The 9642-nt window shown below is 43.1% G+C and overlaps 1 long non-coding RNA gene across 1 annotated transcript in view; it reads right to left on the bottom strand.

Annotated features, from left to right (window-relative positions):
• Nucleotides 1-9256, bottom strand: part of LOC143509730 (uncharacterized) — a 12337-nt gene extending 3081 nt beyond the window's left edge. Inside the window, exon 1 of the long non-coding RNA XR_013129752.1 lies at nucleotides 9171-9256. This is a non-coding gene — a long non-coding RNA (uncharacterized LOC143509730). The remainder of the gene's footprint in view (nucleotides 1-9170) is intronic.
• Nucleotides 9257-9642: the final 386 nt, after the last annotated feature.

Genomic DNA, 9642 nt, shown 5'->3' with positions numbered 1-9642 from the left:
CACAGCTGTCTTGTACATCAAGTAATTATGCAAATACGAACCCAGAACCCAAGGAACTATGCAACCAAATGTCAGATCACTTGTGGCCCTCCAAAATGAAGGATTACCTAAGGGATGAAATGTACCTCAGCTACTCAGCTAATCTTAAGGTACTACCACCTCTTTTTAAAAAGGTTAGACACACATAGTTTGTTTTATAAGGCAGAGTGGAAATACTCGTCATTAATCTGCTGCTGAGGTAAATGAGGTTTACATCAACACTGTGACACTACGTAACCACATCAAGCGTCAGTTGAACACTCAGGATTTGGCCAGCTGTACCAAAACAGACAGGTGCAGGTGAGAGGAAAAAGAGCCATGGAGCACCAGTGCCAGACCGGACGGCGTTCCGGATGGGCCCCACCTGGGAACGCAAGTGAAGTGGAGCAAGTCTTGGAAAATGGAGGGGAAATTAAAGTAATAATTAAAACAGAGTGCTGACAGGGATACGGGGTTCAGCCAAGAGTCTCGGTGGGCATACAGAACTCTGACTCATCTGGACTGATGTACCTATGACACTGTTTTATAACTATTTTTATAAGATTTTATAACAATTCGAGATGTAAGTCTGCACATACCACCAGGCCATCAGGCTTTCCAACCCATAATCCATTGCTCATCCGCACAGGTCACTGAACTCTTGACACCATCTGTTGAACTACAGATGATAACTGCTGCTAATGATCAAGACAGCTAATGAATCGTGTGAATTACGGCTAGATGCAGTCATCACTTCGTTCTTTAAAATGACATTGACAAGTCAGTCATAATGCTGCTTCATATGACAAAGGTGTATTATTGATCTGTTTCCCACAAAGGTTTGTAATATGCTCAGGATGGGAAGACATCAGGAAGGATTTAGTCTGCTATTGTGACATAAAAGTGTCTTCTGAAGGTATTTGGTTAGGACAACAGGGTGGCATTAGAGACTGTTCCTGGTAAAAATTAAATGTTTATAAGTGTTTATGGTCTGAGTTTCATTCAAACTGTTTTGAATTTGACAAAATGCTAACATGAGGAAATTTTGCTTGCATATGTATGCACGCACAAGAACACGCACGCGTATACACACACACACACACACACACACACACACACACACACACACACACACACACACACACACATACAGCTGGAAACCAAACTAACAAGCTAATTCTGACAGAAACAGAAACACAAATACATAATGCTGCTTCAGAAACCCAGGCTAAGAATACAGTCTTATGTAGTCAGAACAGTTTGCATTCAGTGTGTATCTGCAAGGCCTTTATTTTCTCTTCCGAGTTTAGTGGAGACACTCCTCAAATACACACACACACACACACACACACACACACACACACACACACACACACACACACACACACACATACACAATAAACAGTGGCGCCTGTCTTCTTATTCATTCACTGACTAAACACACAACTCATGCAGTAATGCACACACACAAGCCCTCTTTCTCCCACGCACAAATCTTTAGAGACCATGTGTGTGGCTTTTCATTGTGCCTGCCTATCTATGTGTTTTTGTATGTGGGTGTATATTTGAGAGAAACAGACAGAGACACCATTTATTTCTGTGATTTATTATGTGAAACACACACACCACACACACACACACACACACACACACACACACACACACACACACGTACGTACAGTCAAGCCAAGAGGTCCTCCAGAGCTCCACACATTCAGCTGCCATCTTTCTTTCTGTCCTTCTATTCTGCCTCACGGGGATTCTTTCCTTTCCACATCCGAGGCCAGGGACCCAACAGGAAGCGGTCCGCACTGTTTACCGTCCCACCTGAGCACTGCAGGGAGGGAGACGGGAACCGTAGTGGCACACAGAGACTTCATTGAAGCAAGTCGATAAAATCAGGCGGGAAGGTTGAACTCCAAAAAAACATGGTGTATTAATGTTCCTTTTGATCAAGGCAGGGCAAACCGGAAACTTCCAGAATGTTTAACATTATTCAGGAGCCGTCAGCCGGGCTCTGCACACAGAGCCTTTTTGACTAACGCAAGCCTCAAACTGAGAAGAACAGCAAACAGAAGGCCACTGCAGGTCACCACAGAGTGTGTGTCTCCAAGCTGCAGGACATGCGTAGTGGTGGGAAAAACTGGGTAGGTTCAATGAAAAATTACAAAATTCAGATTAAGATATGAAAATCCATCTTTCATATTTTAAGTTTGCAGGCCCTGATGTAGTACTGTTATTTCATTGAGGTTACAAAAAGCCATTTATTCCAGCACTTAACATTTCTCTCCAGCAGTTTGTTTACCTAAAAGCAGTTGTTCTTTATAGAGTTCAACTAAGTGCTATGTTTGCTCATCCCTTCAGTAGAGTTTCCTGTTGTGAATTCAACACATAAATTACTTCCTTCTTTTGATGCACAAGGCAACACATGAGAATGGTCCAGTCATCTGTGAAGGTCTGGTGCCCTTTGTATGGGTGTGTGATTACGTGAGCGTATATAAACCTTCCTGTGGCTCGGAGGAACCTTTCAACTCAACTCAACTCAGACCCAACCCAAGAAATGGCAGTCAACATGGGACTGCTCCTTACACAGAGTCTCCATTCTCCCAGCTACCATGACAACAGGATGGGCAGATGGGGCACAGAGGAGAAGAGAGAGGAAAGAGGGGATGAAGGGAGGAGAGAGGAGGCGTTCTGGGCCAGTAATGAGAATTAGGAGTGCAGGGATGGAAACAGGATGAGAGGACTCCAGGAGACTTGTTTAAGAGAACAGAGGCACTTTTTAGATGCCTTTCCTCCCAAAGATGTGCCTTGTTCTTTTTTTCCATTCTCTCTCTCTCTCTCTCTCTCTCTCTCTCTCTCTCTCTCTCTCTCTCTCTCTCTCTCTCTCTCTCTCTCTCTCTCTCTCTCAGACACACACAAAATTGTCAGATTGCAAATTTTGTCATTCACCACACAAACATTTATGGATAGATATGTAGCAATTAAATCAAACTGTACACAGCTGAAATCACACCATACATGCAGCGTTACAATCCAGGTTTATTATCCTCGCAGCAGTTTAATAACCAACTCTGCCTGTAGCACCAGTACCCAACCCAGGCTGCAGACAGAAGAGAGAAAAAAAGGTGAGGAGTAACTTTCTGGCTGCTGGAAACTGATTTATTAGACCTAATCTCTATAGAAGCCAAGGGTGAGAGTAGATTAAATCCCACCCCGCAGAGTGTGTGCGTATGTGTGTGTGTGTGTGTGTGTGTGTGTGTGTGTGTGTGTGTGTGTGTGTGTGTGTGTGTGTGTGTGTGAGAGAGAGAGAGAGGGAGTAAAACAGAGAAATATATGTGGTCATAAGCAGAAGATCTACAGTAGACAGGCTGCCTCCCCGAGACCAGGTAAGGGAGAGGGGAGATACAGTAGGAAGACATACAGTAGGAACAGACCCTTGGAAAGCCCAGAGAGTCAAACTCATAAACAAGTGTAAATGAAGAAAGCTAGTCGTCTGTGGGGGAGGGTGAGCAGTAATAAATGACACACTACAACCATGGCAGGTGATGCATTCACGTGCTTGTAACTGTGTGACCTCCCGCGTGTAAAAGTGTTCACTGTTTACGAGGAGCAGTATTCACATATACAGCCACACAGGTACAGCCAGGGAGGAGCACAGCCACAGAGGAGGGAGGAGCACAGGCAGGGAGGAGCACAGGCAGGGAGGAGCACAGGCAGGGAGGAGCACAGGCAGGGAGGAGCAGACCTGCACGCACGTGAGTCTTGATGCAGTACGGCGTGTTCATTTCCCAACCTCCCACAGTGCCAAAGGGCAAACCTACACATCATCCGCAAACACTCGGACTATCAGGAGGAAATGAGACCAAGTCCATATCAATAGATGAAAACCAGAGAATTCCTGCTTAGCTGTGGGGGGCAGGTCGGATCAGACAGTCCCCCAGGACGGTTCTCCTGGCTCAGCTCAACAGGAATATTTACACCATTCTGGAGCCCCATTTCCCTTCACGTGTAATTCCCTCAGTTTCTCTCCACGGCGATGGGCAGAGATGGAGAGAAGGGAAGGAAAAGCCAATGAGCGAGATTTACTTTCTGACATTGTGAGAATTCTTTTATTTTACCTCAGGAAATTAAGAAGAAAGCTAAGATGTAGTGCCATGCTATTCATGTACCTGAAACTGACCATCGTATTCCCAGTTCGGCTGACCAGAAGCTCTCACTTAAAGCCACAGAATCAGAAGAGGGTCCCTGTTCACCGGGCAGCAGACTGTAAGCAAGGGGCCATGGAGGCTGTGTGCCCCTCATCCTCTACAAAGGCAAAGACATTTGTTTACATGCACTATAGGAATAACTATAGAATTTTGAAGAGTTTTTAAATGTTTTTTAGTTTTCCTGTGTAACCTTTGTATTTTTTGTATTTCCATGCCTATTTTAAGATGAACTATTAAAATTATTAACTATTAAAAAAAGGTAAGGAACATAATAAACGTGGGATGTTCAAAAGTCTGGATGTCTGTCACTTGCTTTGATGTGTGCATGTGATTCAGATTCAAATTCAGATTCAAAGATTCAAAGCTTTATTGACATAACTGTAATTTACGACACCATTGCCAAAGCATTACAACAATAGATGAGAAATAAAATAAGAGCAACACTAATTATAAAATAAGTGACAATGAAGGTTAAAAAATAAAATATCAATAATTAAAATAAAGACTGCGCCATATTTACGAATGAATATGAATGTGAATAGGTAGTGTATGAATAGGTAGTGTTTGTTTTGGTCTCTGAACTTTTTTATTTTTTTGCATGAATACCACACTAAGTCCACACATGTGGACACACTCAGTCTCTTTTTTAAAACTTCCTCCTTCATAAAACACAGTTGCCCCCTCCGGTGCCCCTTTAGGCGCTTTATCAATGGCCTCTGAACAGAATCCAGTCCTTTCCCCTTTCAAAAGCCCCCGACAGGCCAATCTCTGCTGCCATCTCTGTCTTCCTCCCTCCTCTCACGCTGGCTCCTTCCCCTGGTGGTCTGCGTGTTGGCAGCCAACAGGAGGCCGATGACTTCTCCCCTCTCTTTGAAGTGAGTGCGTGAGGGAGTCGCGGAGCTTGAGAGAGTCACACAGCTCAAACTTCAAACAGTACGGTCGTGACAGAGGACATTTAGGACAGTACTTTTGATCTGTGCTCACGCTCTCTCTCTCTCTGTCGCTCTCTCTGTGGATGTCTATTAAATCCAGGACATGTTTGAGCTACAAGTCTGCTGCTCAGGTCAAGGGTCATAGCAAGGGTCTTGTGAAAGAATGGGGGATTTCAGATGTTGGGTATTTAGTCGGTTTTTTTCCAACTGTCACTGTCACTTCATCCCCAGTCATGTGGCATCAGAGTCGTTGGGCGAGCATCAGTTCAAACCACCAGCCTCTCAGCAGTGCCACGTTCCTCACCACCACCACCACCACCACGCCAGCAACCCTGCTTACTGTTCTTCAACTACGCGGTGTCCCTCCGATCCAAACCCTTCACAACGCATCACCAGCACAAAGAAACAAGGGAAGCTTAACTTCAGTCTGGGCTTCTCCGTCTCTCTAGAGTACGCAGTTCGGAAGCTTCATGTGTTTTGTTTGCTGGATAATACTGTACAGTGTACAATTTTTTTTTCCATACAGTTGCTTTCTCAAATAGAGAAAGAACCACAGTCCTGTGACTGATCAGAGCTGAAGCGTCTGTATGGCGCGCGGTTGAGCGGCGAGGAAAGGGCACTCTTTCATTTCGCCACTGGAGAGAGGGAACAGAAGAAAGGGGTCAAAGGTGAGAGCACTCTGCAGGTCTCAAAAGAGTAAAACGAGACAAAACAAACCCACGCACAGATTCCTGCTCCGCTTCAACACACACGCATGCACACAGCAACACACAAGTCTTACATAAGATGTATGATGTTTTGAGAGAAGACACGATCTGTATTCTCTCTGAGGCCAGAGGACTTCCATGTGAACATAACACAGGGAGAATGCCACATGACAGGGAGAATGTCACATGACAGGGAGAATGCCACATGATATAGGGAGAATGTCACATGGTATAGGGAGAATGCCACATGACACAGGGAGAATGCCACATGACACAGGGAGAATGTCACATGGTACAGGGAGAATGCCACATGACACAGGGAGAATGCCACATGACACAGGGAGAATGTCACATGACACAGGGAGAATGCCACATGACACAGGGAGAATGCCACATGACACAGGGAGAATGTCACATGGTACAGGGAGAATGTCACATGACACAGGGAGAATGTCACATGGCACAGAGAGAATGACACAGGGAGAATGCCACATGATATAGGGAGAATGCCACATGACACAGGGAGAATGCCACATGATATAGGGAGAATGTCACATGACACAGGGAGAATGCCACATGACACAGGGAGAATGCCACATGACACAGGGAGAATGTCACATGACACAGGGAGAATGCCACATGACACAGGGAGAATGTCACATGACACAGGGAGAATGCCACATGATATAGGGAGAATGTCACATGACACAGGGAGAATGCCACATGACACAGGGAGAATGTCACATGACACAGGAAGAATGCCACATGATATAGGGAGAATGCCACATGATAGAGGGAGAATGTCACATGACACAGGGAGAATGTCACATGACACAGGGAGAATGTCACATGGTACAGGGAGAATGTCACATGGCACAGAGAGAATGACACAGGGAGAATGCCACATGATATAGGGAGAATGCCACATGACACAGGGAGAATGCCACATGATATAGGGAGAATGTCACATGGTACAGGGAGAATGCCACATGACACAGGGAGAATGTCACATGACACAGGGAGAATGTCACATGGCACAGGGAGAATGACACAGGGAGAATGCCACATGATATATGGAGAATGCCACATGACAGGGAGAATGCCACATGATATAGGGAGAATGCCACTTGACACAGGGAGAATGCCACATGATATAGGGAGAATGTCACATGACACAGGGAAAATGCCACATGATATAGGGAGAGTGCCACTTGACACAGGGAGAATGCCACATGATATAGGGAGAATGTCACATGACACAGGGAGAATGCTACATGACACAGGGAGAATGTCACATGACACAGGGAGAATGTCACATGGTACAGGGAGAATGTCACATGGTACAGGGAGAATGTCACATGACACAGGGAGAATGCCACATGACACCAGTGGTGGACGAAGTACAGCAATTATGTACTTGAGTAAAAGTACAGTTACCTTGCATTGAATATTACTCAAGTAAAAGTAAAAGTATTCACCTCAATTTTTTACTTGAGTAGAAGTACAAAAGTATCTGCCTTCAAAAATACTTAAGTATTAAAAGTAAAAACTTTTTTTTTCTTAGCGTCATATCAAAACCCCTAGGCCTACTCGATCAACAAGTGAACAACGAAACAGTGCCTTACATTTGCCTAGCAAACACAAAATACTCAAAACTATATTATATTTAAGTAAGACCAAGTGCTTTTGAAGCAACAACACAAAAAGCATTCATTCAAGTTTCATTATTTTATTTTTCATTCATTTCGCTTGTCATAAAACTAATAACAAATAACAAACACCATCACAACTGATGAAAATCAATAAAAACACAACTGATAAATCATTCACTATAAACATTACATTTGATGAAGCATTACCTAAGTTTTGAAGAGGCGATACAGTATATGAAGAGGTTATACGTTGTCCACCACATGGCGGGATAGGGAAGCTTAGCACATAGAACTAGAACTGTGTGCAGCCCAACCAACTGAACTCATAATATTAAACTTGGCCAAATAATTTTATTATTATACCACAGTTAGTTCCGACCCTACAATGTGATTGGCTGAGAGGCGATCTAGGAGTGCCAATATTACACGTTATAGCACTGTAACCGAAGCTCTCCATGTATTACTCCGCCACATACAGGTAACCTAGCAACGCAGCAGCGTTTACAGGCCAAACAGCGCAACTACAAACAAGCAGCAACATTATCAAAATAAATTACAGGGAGTTCGTTAAATCTATTGGCTTCGAAAGCATTTGTTTCGATCTGAAACTGGAGAATGAAGCTATAAATGACCAGCCTCATTCCTCCAATGAGCCAAGGTTTGTCACGCTTACAAACAATGATTTGGATGGGCTGGAAATGCAGAGAAACGAAGTTAATACCGTAAAACAAACGTCCTGGGCTCTTAATGTATTTAAATCCTGGTTAAAGAGCAACGACATTGCAGTCGATTTTAGTATTATCAACAAAAATGAAATGAATCAGCTTTTACGACGTTTTTATGGATCCGTCAGAAACGTGAAGGGAGACTTATATAGCATCAGCAGCTTCGTTGGTTTAAGAGCTGGACTGAACAGATACCTGAACGAACCTCCAATCAGCAGTGGATGGACAATAATTGTTGTACTTTATTTTTAATAAATACAACTTAATCAACAGTTGTTTTTGTGTATATTTACCTCTATAATATTTATTGGGTAAGGCTGTTCCAGTGTTGTATAAGTTTAGCAGCGAGCCATTGAATGGAACTATTTTAACTGGCGGAGTGTTTTTAACCAAACAGGTCGTATTTTCTTGTCCTCTTTAACTCAAAATCTTTCAATAAACAGCGATACTTGAACTGTGGTATAATCACAATAATACACTCGAGGTTCGTGCTATAACGGGTAATATTGGCACTGTGCTGATCTACGGCACTCGGCCTACGACCGCAGCGCCAATATTACACGTTATAGCACGAACCTCGAGTGTATTATTGCGTAAATAATTAATATAATAATAATAATTTTAATAATTTTGCTTCGCTTCGCTCATATTTGCTTGCCTTCGCCTCCCTCATAGGAATGAATTGCGAAGTTCGCTTCGCTTGGCCAAATTCGCGTGTATGTGTCCCCGGCTTTAACGTTTGATGTGGGAGTCTCCTGTGTTAAACTGATGCTTAGCATCTCCACAGATTGCAATTTGGGTACTAGCACATTGCTTTGAATAAAAGCATCTGTTAAAAGTTGTGTATTTCAATGTGATATAATTAACCAGGGTATATAAACCATAAACCACCCTGTTGGTAGTACTCATCTAATGGCGAATTTACCTCGATGTGTTTTTTCAAGTTTGACGGCGAGTTCATAAATGATGACCGTGATGTGTTCTTCGGAATGCAGAGGAGACACTTGAAGGAATACGAATCATTTTTCTTTTCGAGGAATTAAAACAATTCGGCTAAATAAGTCCAGGGGTGTTTGAGAAAGCCATCTGTTGCAGCCGTGTCAGATCCTCAGCCAATTAGCGTACAAATCTTAATCTCTTACTGAGCGCTGATTGGTTATAGTCTTTTATTAAGCGTTGATTTAAAAATAGAAAAGGAACGAGATGTTTCTGTAAATGTAACGAAGTGAAAAGTAAAAAGTTTCGCTTTGAAATGTAGTGAAGTAAAAGTATAAAGTCTTACCAAATAAAAGTACTTGAGTAAAGTACAGATACATGGAAATGTTACTTAAGTACAGTAACGAATTACATTTACTTCGTTACTGTCCACCACTGCATGACACAGGGAGAATGTCACA

Source organism: Brachyhypopomus gauderio, chromosome 3 (genome assembly GCF_052324685.1).
Source record: "Brachyhypopomus gauderio isolate BG-103 chromosome 3, BGAUD_0.2, whole genome shotgun sequence".
Taxonomy (NCBI): Eukaryota; Metazoa; Chordata; class Actinopteri; order Gymnotiformes; family Hypopomidae; genus Brachyhypopomus; species Brachyhypopomus gauderio.
The sequence above is the reverse complement of the archived record's forward strand: the minus strand, read 5'-3'. Positions and strand labels throughout refer to the sequence as shown.